This window comes from Sus scrofa, chromosome 2, assembly GCF_054392235.1.
Source record: "Sus scrofa isolate SSC_HxYL_T2T_F1_AM1 chromosome 2, Sscrofa_HxYL_maternal_Yorkshire_Landrace_v2.0, whole genome shotgun sequence".
NCBI lineage: Eukaryota > Metazoa > Chordata > Mammalia > Artiodactyla > Suidae > Sus > Sus scrofa.
The window spans coordinates 118,862,946-118,877,790 of NC_139384.1; the positions used below are offsets into that span (position 1 = coordinate 118,862,946).

The following is a 14,845-nucleotide window of genomic DNA, read 5'->3' on the forward strand; positions in this document are numbered from 1 at the left end:
TACCATTTATCAGTGTTTGAAAAAACTTGTCTGGTGTAAGAGGCATCTCTGAATGGAGTGCTGTCTTCTTGTTAGAGTGTATTCTGTAACATGTTAAAGGGTCATGGGGTTTATCATCACCACCTGGGGTGAAGAACAAAAACTAATGAATACACTTGCCTAGTTCTCTCCCTGGGTGTCTTACAACCCCATCTGCTTCTAGTTTCTCCTTTACTTTTCCTGGGTGAAATCTTTTGCACTTAAAGTCTCCCATATCTCATATACAATCCATTAGGATATCCCAGTGTCTCCACCTTCAAAATAGACCCAGCTTTTAACCACTTGTTATCTCAACCACCCTGGTCAGGCCACCTGGGTTATAGCGGGAAAACAAAAATATCACATAATTTCCTTGTATAAGCAAGAAGGGTATAAACCTTCCTCTTCCCTTCCCTCAGGTCCATTCTCAGTTAAGGAGCCAAAGTGATCCTTTGGAAATGGAAATCCAACCATGTTATTCTTCCCAGACTCTGCAGTGACTCTCCCTTTGATGCAGAGAACAAACGAGTCTATACAGCAAATGACCTGCAATTACCTACAGTCTATTCTCCATTACCTGTCTGATCTGCTCCCCGTTTTTCTTTTTTTTCTGTCTTTTTTAGGGCTGCACCCGCAGCATATGGAAGTTCCCAAGCTAGGAGTTGAATTGGAGCTATAGCCTCTGGCCTACGCCATGGCAACAACCACACCAGATCCGGGCTGTGTCTGTGAACTTCACCACAGCTCATAGCAATGCCACATCCCTAACCCACTGAGCGAAGCCAGGGATCGAACCTGTGTCCTAATGGATACTAGTCAGATTCATTTCTACTGACTGAGCCACGACGGGAATTCCCTTGCTCCCCTTTCTTGGTTCAACCACCTTCTTCTCCTTTTGTAGCAGCTTAGCTCTAGCTCTTTCATCCACCTGGAGGCATCTGCAGATAGGCACTTTGCTCATTCCTTGACCACCTACGAGTCTTAGTCACATGTCCCCTCATGTCCCCTGGTAGTCCTGCCGCATACCCTACATCTCACCCCAACAGTTCCTCTCTCATTCTTTTTCCTTTTTTCTTTTCCCCATGATTATCACCTTCTAAAATTGTACAGGATTAATGTATGTGTATTTATTGTCCTTTCTCCTACTGGAATGTAAGCTACGCGACGGCCAGGATCTTCATCTATTTTGCTGCTCAGTTACACGGCCTTCTGTGACCCCTGAGGTGACTGAAGCCGCAGTCAGTGCCTGTTCACAGGACCCTTAGTGGTGGCAGGATGTACCTGGCTCAGGAGTCCAAAGTGGCTGTGGTGGTTTGTACCAGCCCCCAGAGCCCATGCAAGAGAAAGAAGCTCCTATGGTGGTCCCACACTTCATCCTCTCACCCTCCCCAACAATGGCATAAATCCTTATAAATTATGTATTGCATACAGGATGGTTTGTAAAATGAATGATTGGTGTACTCCCCACTACTTATTACTTACCCCCTTCCAGAATCTCACAGCCACCCTTACCTGTAGCCACACAAATGAATCTGCTTTCTTAGATAGAGCATCCTAAACCAAATACTAAAACAAACTTAAAAAGGAAAGCGAGTCTCAAATATAAATATCTTTTAACTATTTAAAGTGATCATAACAGCCTATTTCTGTCTCTGTCCAAAACATCTACAAACCTTTCATTATCTCTTTAGGCTCCAGAAAGGAATTGCTAAAGGACAGGAGACACTTTTGATCTAAATTTAATATCCTTGATATCTGTGCACCTCTAAGTGTAATATGGTTCTCCTTTAATTTATAGAGGGGAGTGAGGAATGAGAATCTTAGAAAAAATGCAGAATAGTATAAGAAATTTTATCATAATTCTCTTGTCTTAGTCCAATGGGCTGCTATAACAGAAGAGCATTGGTTGTGTGGCCTATACCAAAAAAAAAATAATAATAATAAAATAAAATAAAATACTATCTGGAGTTCCCTGGTGGCCTAGTAATTAAGGATTATTCCGTCATTCCGTGGCCCAGGAGCTTCCACATGTCATGGGTACAGCCAAAAAAAAAAAACCTTATGTAGCTTATAAGCAACAGAAATTTTTTTGTCACTGTTCTGAAGGTGAGGAGTCCAAGATCAAGGCTCCAGCAGATTTCGTGAGCACCTGCTTCCTTTTTTTTTTAATTTTTTAAAAATTTTATTGAAGTATTGTTGATTTGAAATGTTGTGATAATTTCTGCTGTACAACAAAGTGATTCAGTTATACATGTGCACACATCCATTCTCTTTCAGATTCTTTTCCCACATAGATTACCACAGAATTTGGGGTAGAGTTCTGTGTGCTATAGAGCAGATCCCCATTGATCAAACATTCCATGTACTTCAGGGTACATATGCCAATTCCAAACCCCCAGTCCATCTCCCATCCCCACTCCCAACCTCCCTCCTTTGGTAACTGTAAGTTTATTTGCAAAGTCTGTGAGTCTGTTTCTTTTTTGCAAATAGGAGAACCTGCTTCTTGATTCATAAATGGCCATCTTCACATTGCATCCCCACAAGGAGGAAGGGGTGAGGGAGTTCTCTAGTGTGTTTTGTATAAGGGCACTAATCTCCTTCACAAGGACTCTGCTCTCAGGACCTAATTATCTACCAAAGGCCTCACTTCCCAATACCTTTACATTGAGAGTTAGGATATTCAGTGTATTTGGGGGGATATACATTTTCTATCTACGGTAGCTTTCTATTTCATAGATTTGGAAATAAAATAGCAGATTTAAGGATGACAGTTTTTAGGAGAAAGTCTTTTTTTTTTTTTTTTTTTTTTTTTTTTTTGTCTTTTTGCAATTTCTTGGGCCGCTCCCGCGGCATATGGAGGTTCCCAGGCTAGGGGTCGAATCGGAGCTGTAGCCACCGGCCTACGCCAGACCCACAGCAACGAGGGGTCCGAGCCGCGTCTAAGACCTACACCACAGCTCACGGCAACGCCAGACCCTTAACCCACTGAGCAAGGGCAGGGACCGAACCGCAACCTCATGGTTCCTAGTCGGATTCATTAACCACTGTGCCACCACAGGAACTCCAATGAAATATTTCTATATGTGGGGAGTTCCTGTGGTGGCGCAGTGGTTAACGAATCTAAGGAGAAAGTTTGACACTAAATCATAAACACTAAAAATATAGAAAAATTGTTTTATGGCAAAATTTTAAGTAAAACAACAGCTCTACATATTATGGCAGAGGTGAGAAGTGTTATTATTTGGGTCAATATATTAGAAGACTTTAAGGGAACTTGCAGGGTAACATTTGAAGACAGTCAGGATTCTAAATTAAAGTGTAAAAATCTCAATAATTAATGAAAAAAAAAGTCAGCAGAAAATGTAATGGAAATATATGTTGGTATCCACCAGCATCCTGGAACCAATCTCCCATGGATTCTGATGGATGACTGTGTATTCTTTGTATTCAGCAGTGTTGGAGAGAAAATAATTATATTTTGCTGGGAGTTTTTGACATAAAATTAAAATGTATTAACTTGGTCCTAATGAATCTTTGTAATAGTGATAATTTCAGAAGAAATTTCTGTACACAAGTAGTTTAATACATTGGGTCCCACAAACTATGATGTTTTACTGGGCAGTAGCACTGCTATGTACTTTGGGGTCGGGTTCAGCTGCATATAACAAAACAAATGAAATATCTTCAGTAAGCTACAGCTCAATTTCTATCATAACTGAAAGAATTTTGGAGATAAGGTGGTATGACTTTTCCTTATATTCGTCAAGGACCCAGACTCCTCCTGGCTCACTTTGTTCCATCTTTATGGTATAAGCCTGGTCCTTTGGTCCAGTACAGCTGTTAAGATTCCAGTCAGCCTACACATCTTTGATCCAGCAAGACTGAAGAAGGAGCAAAAAGGGCACACAACCAACACTTTGCCATGTGGCTTTACCTCCCTGCTTTTGAGGCTGGGACATGTCTTTTAATTGAGCAACAGTGTGACCAACTAAAAATTAGATTCTTATGATGAAAGTGGCAGGGGAGAGGAATATGATAAGGCTAGTGATCTTTGTTATAGGAGGATATTTTCACCTAATAATTAAACCAGTTTAATTGTTGGAAAGTTAGAAGAAATGAATTCTTTACTTGATTTTACCTGTCCCTTTCAGTATAGAAATAGTGTGTCATTGAGCAGCTTTTTTTTTTTTAAAGATTCTTTTGTCATTGTGAATAGTAAACAAACTAGGATAGAAATAAGAAATAACACACATAATAAGCTTCGTTAAAATTCAGTTATTTAGAGTGAAATTACCTAATTCTTTTGGGCAACTCATGCTAACAAACTGTACTTAGCATAATTGCTGGGTTAATACTATCTCTTTTTTTTCCAGATTAAATGATTTCAATTTGCATTTATTATGGCAGTTGTCCTCTGCACTTGAAGTAATAGCACACTGTTTATTTATATATTCTAGGACCTAGAATCAAGCTTTTTTTTTTTACTATTTCCACCTGCTCACCATCAAATGCACACACACAGATTGTTGTTTCTCTACTTTGTAGCTCGAGAATCATTATTTTCTTCTTTTTTTTTTAAGCAATCAGAACTAAGTACTTATCACAACATGTACAGTCTGTGACTCCTCTGTCCTTTGAAAATTGTGTCAGTTTTGTTGTGTGTACCTAAAGACTTAAAGAGCTTTAAAGGTCAAAAGAGAGAATTTTAGTGCTTCAAGTAAGTTTGGAGTGTTCTCAACCATTTCTTTCAATCTGCCATTTCATAACTTTACTAAGGGGTGTAAATTAACAGTTGCAAAAATATAGAGCATGCCCTAAAGTATTTATAAATTTGTTCATAATCAGAAACTCACTAGGACTTCTTTTTTTTTGAACTTGAGAATATAGACTCATTAATTTGTTTTGAAAAACAAGTGGCTGAAGCTCCTGTTGTGACTCAGAGGAAACAAATCTGATAGTATCCATGAGTCTGCAGGTTTGTTCCCTGGCCTTGCTCGGTGGGTAAGGATCTGGCGTTGCTGTGAGCTGTGGTATAGGTCGCAGATGAGGCTCTGATCTGGTGTTGCTGTGGCTGTGGCATACATAGCTCCAATTCAGCCCCTAGCCTGGGAACCTCCATATGCTGTGGGTGCAGCCCTAAAAAAGACCAGAAAAAAAAAAGAAAAAAGAAAAAGAAGTGGACATAATAGTGTCCAACAAAATATTGACAAATGAGATAAGGAGAACTTGAAATGACAGATATCTAAAGTTAAAATTTAACACACAAAAAAAATGGATCGTTAAATCAATGAAAAATAATAAACTTCTGGAAAATATGCTTAAATTTATATGGGCACATAGCATGTATCAAGACTCTCTAGATAGGATTTAATATGGCCATACTCAAAATTGGGAATTATTTGTGAAAAATAAAAGTTGAGTCCTATGGCATGTCATACACAAAAATATATTGCTGACGGACTCAAAAGTTATTGACAAAAATTCAGTCATGATTGAACTAACCTCAGGGTGGAGGAAGAACATTAAAATGAGAGAACAATACAAAGGATAAAAATATTGATTATTTGATATCACAAAACACAACTTAAATTTATGTATATTCATATATATATAAATGCACAGAAAGGAGACTGAAGAGTACATGCAAATTTGTTAATAGAAATTACTTTAAGTAAATAAGATTGATGTAGGTTTTGTGTGAGGTGGTCTTTCACAATTTAAGTATTGGTATTTTATTTTAAGTCTGAAACAAAACTATATAGTGCATCAATGAATTATTTATTAAAAACAGTTATGAATGTGAGAAGATGCAAACAATTAATGCAAAGGCTTATCGAATTACTTTTATGAGTCAGAGTTTGAGCCGGATATAACTTCTCCATTGGATGTGCACAATGATATTAGGTTTTTAGATGGTTCCAGCTTTCTTACATTTGATATGTACCCAGATCTGAGCTTCAGCTGCACCCTATGCCGCAGCCTGTGGCAACACTGGATCCTTAACCCACAAACGAGGCCAGGGGTCAAACCTGAATCTTCACGAATACTATTCAGATTCCTGACCCACCAAGCCACAACAGGATCTCCATTAATTGCATTCATCAGTATTTATCCTAGAGAAATAGAAACTTCTGTTCATACAAGAATCTGCACATACTTACTCATAGCAGCATTATTTGTAGAAACCCCAAACTGGAAATAACTCAAATGTCCTTCAAAAGCTGAATAGTTACACAAACTGGTACAACTGTACCATGAAATAAGACTCAGCAGTACAAAAGGAGTGAACTATCGATAGACAAAACACCTTGGATGTCTCTCTAAAGTTTGTCTCTATTTCCACAGCACATGCCATCTTCCTGGTAAATCCCACTTGAGGGAAATGACAGTAATTTTCACATAAAGGTTTTGGAAGCCACTTCTCCAGACTAGTAAAGAAAATTGAGATCAAATCTTAGATTGTAGTCCAACTCTTCTTATGTTTTCCAAAAATCTAGCAATATTCTCATCGCAAGGCCACCTGGAGATTTTGAATAAAATACAGATTCTAATTGAGTCAGTCTTGGGTGGGTACTGAGACTGCCTATTTCTAATAAGCTCCCAGATGATGCTAACACTGTGATCTGTGGACCACTCACTGAGCAGCAAGGATGAAAGGAACTTCTATCATCACTATTTGTAGCTAAAAGAATGCTTTACAACAAGCAGCATTTCAGATGTGGTTAAGATGCTTCACTCCAGTAGCCCATGGAATGAGAGAGGAAGGAAACCACTGTTGGAGTGTAGCTTAAGCCTGAGAATCCATCTGTAAGTGAAGACAGTTGACAGGCATTCTGAGTGGAAAGAGAGAAACTGGAGTCAAAGTATAAAGTTAAAATGGTGCTTTGCAGTCAGTTGCAATAATAACAGCTGTTTGTTGTGCGTGTGATGTCTATTTTCTACATTGGTGTGTGAGAGAAATTACTGATAAGGTAGGAAGTTTATTGTGTCCACATCCTAGACTGTCATCAGACCTGACAGCTCCATTTCTATCCATTTAAGTATTTGGGGATTTGATTTGTCCTGTTATCTAAACTAATTAAGATCAGAACATCCACAGCTTCCGTTTATTCAGGAGGAGGCAGGTTTTCCTTTTGTATTACTGAACAGAACAAAAACATTGTGCCAAAGAGTTTTAGATGCCCTTCTTTCAAAGTCATCCTTTAATTATTAATGCTTTTTCTCAGGCTTTATGAAAGGAGCCCTGGTTCCTGAAGTAACTAAAGCTTGATAGGGCTTTAGATTATGATGGGAAATTAATAAATGAGTTATGAGAACTGGGGAAGTGAAGTGTGAAATTGTGTGGTATTTCAAAGTGTGAGCTTCTTTTGTGATCTGTATTTTATCATGTTCTGGGTCACATTTGGTGGTAGATTTACTTGCGGGTCAACAAGCCCTTAGGCTGTCGTCGTTTCTTTAGAACATTGGGCATGAAGAGTGGAAAGCTGTACAGCTCCGCCACTGGCCAAGCTGCAAAGCCTCATTTCACAGGCTGACTTACTTCTTAGGACCAAGTTGTTGCTGTTTTCTCTTTCCTCTTCTCTTAGAATAGTCCATGATGGTGGAAATAATGGCACACAAAGTTCCCCATGGGAAGCTCACTTTAATATTGATCTCCTGCCTCCACCCCTGTCCCCAGCCTTCTCTCTTCAGCCTCCACGTCACAGGATCATCTCCTACAGCACACCTCTGATCCCATCAGCTACAGTGTAGAGGCTGAATACCTTGGCAGGAACCACGCCCTTTGTGCCTTGCTTCCTGCCTTTCTCTGTGTTCAGTGTTCCTGGTGCTCTGGCTGTGCTTGTAATCCTTAGCACTCAGCTGGCTTTCTCCTGCCTCAAGATTGACCTATCAGCTGTTTACCCCAGTTAGAACACTTTCACTCCTCTGGCCACCTGGTGCACACCTGATGTTTAGCTCAGATGTCACTTCCTCAGTGAAGCTGCCTATCTTAGTCGAAGCTGTTTGGTTTCAGGAACTAGAAGCCCACTCAAATCATCACAAATAAAAATATTTGCATAAACAAAAATGCAGGCCTCTCATGGATGTTCCCAAATAGGGCTGCACACAGTACCAGGACTTTAGGGATAGAGGAGGACCGTCAGGAAGCAAGGTTGCTCGTGTGGTGATGCCTGGTTTGTATCACTTCTCTGTCTGCTCCACTCTTTTGATTTGCAAAGTGGTGTTTTGGCTTCTCTACCTTTTTGTCACTTCAGCTTGTCCTTGGCTTTGCTTGGACTTGTGTCAATTTGGCTCTCGTTCTGTGTGAATTTCAACTCTGCTAACTTTTCATTTTCCCAGTTTCACATTCCCAGGGAGAGATTTGAATTTGCCCTGTTAAGTCGAGTGGCCAATTAGCTATGGCCAGGGAGTGGGGTCCCATCTTACATGGGGCACACCTTTCAAGGGGGAAAGGGGTGTTTGGTGCTGCTGCTCTGATTCCACCACCCAGAAGTAGATGATCTTTCCTCTTTCTTCCCAAGTCCCACTTTACTGAGCCCCTCAACACAGTTTTACTTACCCTTCACTCAAAGGGCATAACGTTGTCAGCCATTAGGGCACAGCATCTCACTTCATATTATTAGGAAACTCTTCTCCAAATTCTGAGGTTGTTTTCTCTCTTAAGGTTTCCTTGCTCAGTAAGAAGAGCAAGTTCACATTTTGGAATGGGCATGCTCTCACTGAGATTATTATAAAATCATTTTTTTTCCCCTCTTGGTTGGTGGAGGGGGCTCAATTTTTTGTTTATTTGGGGGAAAATCGCAATTAAGATTTAAAAGGTAATTGGATTTTTTTTTTTATCTCTTGTGCTGTGAAAATTTATCTACTTGAGTGAGCTAAAGATAGTAAAATTACATTTAGGTTAATACCATTCAGCTCTCTAAACTACTTCCTAAGACTATTCCAGTGAGAGTGCTTTAGATGATAAGGGGCAAAATTTTTCCAGGAAAACGTTTTTAAGTGGAAATCCTACAGAAACTCTATTAAAGCTGAAGTCGCTCAGAGAATTAGATATTTTTCTTTAAATACATACCACATCCTACAAATTCTTTCCTGATGTGCTGTTTTGAGAATTTATCTTTGAGAAGAGAAGTTCTCTAATAGAGAGAAGAAGAACATGGGGAAGATTTTATTGATTATTATCAATGAAAAATACTGTTTTTGACGGGCCTGTTCCAAACAGCCTGTGTGAGCCTCTTGACAAACCTCTTGCTTCATGCTGGGATTTGCAGAATATATAGAGTGGGTTTCCTGTTGGGGGTGTCAAAAGAAGGCTATCCCTGAAAAGAAGAAGAACTGGGTAAATTCTTTGTCATTTGTCATGTATCTTTCTCCACATAGCCTTCTTTTTGTCCCCTTTTTTTCCTTTAACCAGGAGCCATAGAATTTGATTATGCTTTACTTTTTCCATCTATAAGAAGAGAATATTAATATCTGTTGTGCTTGTCTCTTATGACTATTTCAGAGAAGCATGTGAATGTACTTTATCACCTGTTGTATTTTAGAAAGCCAGAATGCTCTGAGGGCCTCGTATGTGCAGTGAACAAAGATGCCTAACATGTGGGCCCTGCCCTAAAGGGTTAACCCTTAGCTTGGGAGTCAGACACATCTAGGCTCCTTGCCAGAACATTCTGAGTCAAAAGATTTGGAATAAGTCCTGCTACTATTTTAAGTGCCTTCCCCCCCCTGCACCCCAGCACCAGGATTATTATTGGGCAAGTTTGGGAAATAATAACAAAAGATTTCACTCTCATTCTCTTCATTCATGAAATGAGGGGTAGAATAAAATGCCTAGATATGAATAAGGTTATAAGGTAATATTCCTGGAAGTACCCACATGATCCTTGGAACTTGATGAATAATTAGTAGACAGCAATTCTCCTTCCTTTCAATAAAATGAAGAAGGAATTGACCATCCCCCTAAGGGAAGTACACATAAAGTGTCCTGGTAATTTGGAGCAGCAGGAGGGGAGAAAGGAGTTCCCTCTGCTGACCTGTTACTATGGGAACTGGTGTGTGTGATGGGGTGTGGTAGAGTTATGGGTAAGTGCTGGCATTTTATAGAACTTGGTCCTACAAAACTTGGGTTTCAGATCCTGGCTTTTTCATTTAATAGGTAAGTAACCTGGAACATGTCACTTAACTGTTTGCATGAGTTTTCTCATTTATATAATAAGGATAATAAAAAAACTTAACTGATAGGGTGGTTGTCAGGCAATAAAGCACTCATCCATCTATCTATTCATTCATTCAGCAAATATTTCTGAGCACCTGCTATCTGTTTGACATTGTTCTGGAAGCTAGAGATATAGCAGTGAAAAAATAAGCAGAATATCACCATATGGTCAGTGCTCAAGAAATGAGAGCCATTATTATGCTGTAATAAAAAATCTTGCTGTCTGATTTATGTGTTATACCATGACAGAGAGCTATATTTCTAGAGCATTAACTGTTGGATTGGAACTACAAAATCAAAATCATAGGCCTTAACTGGAAGGGACCCCCAGGGCTCTTATGGGATATTGTTGATGTTGCCCATTGTATATACATCTGGTAGCTGTTGATGCACAGTAAGTGTGTGCAACTGTTTATTTTTCTAGAAATAGTTATTGATCAGTGTCTGATTCTAGCACATGCTTTTATTAAATCCTTCTTAAAAGTCAAGGCTTATATTTTGAAGTACTTGGTGGTAGTTTGACTTGTAGTCATGGACCGTGGAACATAGTAAGTTTAACAGGTTGTGCATATATATTTATTACGTGCATATATATTTATGCTTTGAAAGCAGGCAGTTGGTAAGGAAAATCAAGGAGAGGGGAGGAGTAAGGATACATTGCCTTGACTTCATTATCATCAGGCAGGTAACTGAATTAGTCAACCACAGTTGGCCAACAACCAGTTAATTATTCTTAAAACCAACATAGTAGTAGATTGTTATACTAACCATTTTATTCCTGGTCTGTTGCTTATTTATGTGGCCAAGGACCCTTTTTGTTTATATGACACTGGTGGTACATCAAACCCACATATAATGATTTTGACAAAGTACCAAAAAGCCAGTTACTCCTGTTAAACTATTGGATTAACAGAAGTAGTCAAGAAAACCAGGCCTGGAAATAAGATTGTAGGGAACTTTAAGATTGTAGGAAGAGAGAGGCCATTATTACATTTTCGAGGCATTGTTCTTGACCACAAATGTATGATGTCCTCAATGTCCTCATCAATTCCTAAAGCTGAGAATTAGCACTGTACACTTTTCTAAGAATTAGGGCTGTTCTTGCAGTTCTTTGATGGCGTTCACACAGTTCTTTGATGGCGCAGATGCTGCACCAAAGCATTTAAGCACTTTATGCATAAGAGTTCTCTTTGGTTCTATTTTTAGTCATTTATTTTAGGAAACAGTTTTCTTCACCTTAAAATAGTTTCAGTTTTGGATAGAAATTTGAACACATTTTTATCAAATGGAAGTCATTAATGTACACACTATCTTCCAGGAAAAAAATTACTGGATTCAGAGTAGACATATGTAAATTAGCTTCTAATTAACAGGTCCTTTGTTAGTTGTCTGCGTCTTCTATATTTTTCAGCTATCATAACTTACATTTGGATTTATGTTGATATGTTTTTAACTTTTTATTCATTTATTTTATTTCACTTTTTATGGCCACACTTGCAGCATATGGAATTTCCCAGGCCAGGGTTTGAATTAGAACTGCAGGCGCAGGCCTACACCATAGCCACAGCCACAGCAACACTTGATCTGAGCCACATCTGTGACCTAGGCCCCAGCTCATGGCAACGCCGGATCCTTAACACACTGAGCCAGGCCAGGGATTGAACCTACATCCTCATGGATACTAGTTGGGCTCTTAATCCACTGAGCCACAATGGGAACTCCAAAGCTATGGTTTTTAAAATTGATCTTTACCCAATCTGCATCAAAAATACATATTCCAGGGCCTTAACCAAAATTACTAAATCTGACTCCATAAATATGGACCCTGGAATCTGCGTTTTTAAGTTCTGGGTGATTCTGGAGTTTGAACGACTTTGTGTTATGGGGTTGCAGGAATTAAACTCAGATTTAGGAAGAATGAAAAGTGACCTGAATCCCCAAGACTTTCTGATGAAAACAGCTTCCCGATTTTGCCTCTGACCTGATTCGTCTAGACCTGAGCAGATAGGCTTCAGTAAGAGCAATAACGACCTGGAGAGTAGAGGTTCTCAACCTGAAGAATTTTATAAGCATATATTCCTTGTCCCATTCCCAGAGTTTCTGGCTAAGTAGGTCTGGATTCAAGCAAGGACATAAGATCTTGAGTCAGAGGATTCTTGGGCCAAGCAAGCTTCTGATTTTGCTAGTCTAATGTTACTTCAAAAATCACCTCCAAGATATTCCAGTTTGCTTTTCAGCCTTTCAGGAGTGCTTTGGAGTGGCTTGGCAGGTGGACATAGACCAGATTTTGATACTGCAAGATAGATGCTAGAGTATATTGGACCTTTTGTAGCCATTCCTCTTTCTGATTGATCCTCATGGGAGTACATTTTTTAAAGTAAAATATGCAGAGCTCCTTCGTGGCTCTTGTCATCCTTTGTCCTCCAAGAATTCCTTTGAAGTAAAGAGTACAAGAATAGGTTTTATTGTTCTCTTTTAAATACTTGTAATCAGAGTGAGTGCTGCAAAATTCTCTATCAGAGAAAGCTTGGATGGGATTCATAGACTTGAATTGGTTACTTCAAGAGCAAATTCGGGAATGCTTCTTCACCATTAGTGAATCCACAACTATGGATACTCATGTCTATGTACTAAATCTAAGTATATTTAAAAGATCTGCCTTTTTACCTCCCCCCATTAGTTTCATCAAAGTATAGTCTTAATTGTATTCTGAGTAGTGGGGATTCCCACTGCAGTTCTAAACAAATAGTTCAAGCACACATATTTTTAATCTCTAAATATTCCTGCAATTTCAATGGAATTAGATAAGCAAAAAATTTAAAAGGAAGTGTGTGGAAATGTTTTGCCAGAGATTAAGTCCTTTTTGTTTGTTTATGCATCATTAACTGAAAGCATTTGTTTTATTTTGAAATATCCAGTTACACCTTTATAGTTAGGTTAACAAAGTTAAATAGAAACTAGCCCTTTTCCATTGAAAGAGTCATTGTATATGCCAAGGTCAGAGAGCAGTAAGGTTTCGTGATATTTTAGCTACAAAAGCTGCCTTGAAATATCAACAACAAAAATAAGTGATGCTGTGTTTTACCAGTCTTACTATTTCCTAAGGAAGATAAGTATTAAATACATTATATTAAGCTTTTATTGATTATTAAAAAGTGTTTCTTCCTGCTTTCTACTTTCTTTTGGCATATATCATAGAAAGGAAGAAAAGTGTGAAAATTGTGGATGGTTTTGGTGCCAGTCAGTCGAATTTTAAAAATTCTACCTCACCTAGTCCTATCTTTGTCCTATAATTACTGTTTGAGTCTTTAAACACCCAGAAATATTGAAGCTGAGTCATAAATTTGAGGTCGTATAGTTTGAAAATGGCTATCAGATAATGTAACTATAATAAAAAAAATGAACAAGTATTCATTGATTCCATAGTACACACTTCAGAGCGTGGCGTCGACATAATCATATTGACTTGTCCAGATGGACAGAGTCCAGAAGAACAAGCAGTGACTGTGGTGGTTTGTGTGTCCCAGACGCTCGTCAGAGTACGGGGTAGGAAAGGGCCATGGGGCAGGAGTGATTTCTACCCTTCGTGAAGGCAGCCTTGGTAAAAGCCTATGAGGCACTGATCCCTCAATGCTCCCAACATAGATCCTCTGCCAGCACGCTGCCCTTACTCACTCATTACCTGCAGTTCTTGCCACAAGATGAAATGCACATCTTGGCTGCTTCATGGAGCCCTTTGAAATTATCCTAGCCCTCAGGATTTCTCCTTCTCTCAACATGTGGTACTTATTTTTACTAACACGCAACAGTACATACGCCCATGGTTATTAGTTTCCTCTTTAATTATATAATTCATGGGCGGTTCAATGGTATATTTCTTTTCTCTCAACCAGAAGGCCAACAAAATGCTTTTCTTAGAAAGACATGTTGGAAGTCAAAGAAACACTGGACTAATAGGACACTTCACATCCCTGGTTCTGCTCTGAATTTGGAGAAGGAATTTACAGCAGAGCATTTAACCTGTCTTTGTTTCTTTCCTCAGCTATTAAATGAGGGAATTGAACTAGATAATCCCTAGATAATCTACTTTAAAATTGTATTTTTGGAACTTCAAGTTTAGTGTGGCAGATTGAGAACATGATTTTTATCTTCTCAGCCTCCCTGAATCCCTCAAAAAGAATGGTAAAAGAATTTTAAAAGTTATAAACTGCAAAGAGAAAGAGAAAAGAGAGATCCCACAGTGAGTAAGAGATGAATACATCTTTGGAAAGTGGAAAGTAGAGGACTGATAACAGACTTAGTGTAGCAGGAGCTGTTTCATTTAAGTGCCCTCAAGAAGCAAGACCCATGAGAAGCAAGCTGATTGGCTTCAGAGACCACATAAAAGGTTGAAGCCTTGGTGGCACCAGTATCAGGAAAGCAGGGATTAATAAAACCAGGGGATTAATGTGAGAGTCTGCGCCAGCCTTCCCTCCCTGCCCTGCTCCCAGAACACTACCAACATACTTCACCCTTTCAGGAGACGGGCCCCTCTTCCGGAAAACTGAAAAGCCCCTGGGTGGATGAGGGACTTAGAGAGATGTCTGACTTGAAAGGGAGAATTTGAAAAGA

At 39.1% G+C, this 14,845-nt stretch overlaps 1 long non-coding RNA gene across 3 annotated transcripts in view; it reads left to right on the forward strand.

Annotated features, from left to right (window-relative positions):
- LOC146405659 (uncharacterized) overlaps positions 1-14,845 on the forward strand; it is a 117,209-nt gene that overhangs the window by 86,369 nt on the left and 15,995 nt on the right. Inside the window, exon 3 of one of the 3 annotated variants that reach the window (XR_014838454.1) lies at positions 438-467. The exons of the other annotated variants lie outside the window; for them this stretch is intronic. This is a non-coding gene — a long non-coding RNA (uncharacterized LOC146405659). Of the gene's footprint in view, positions 1-437; positions 468-14,845 lie in introns of those variants that run through there. 3 annotated transcript variants of the gene reach the window in all.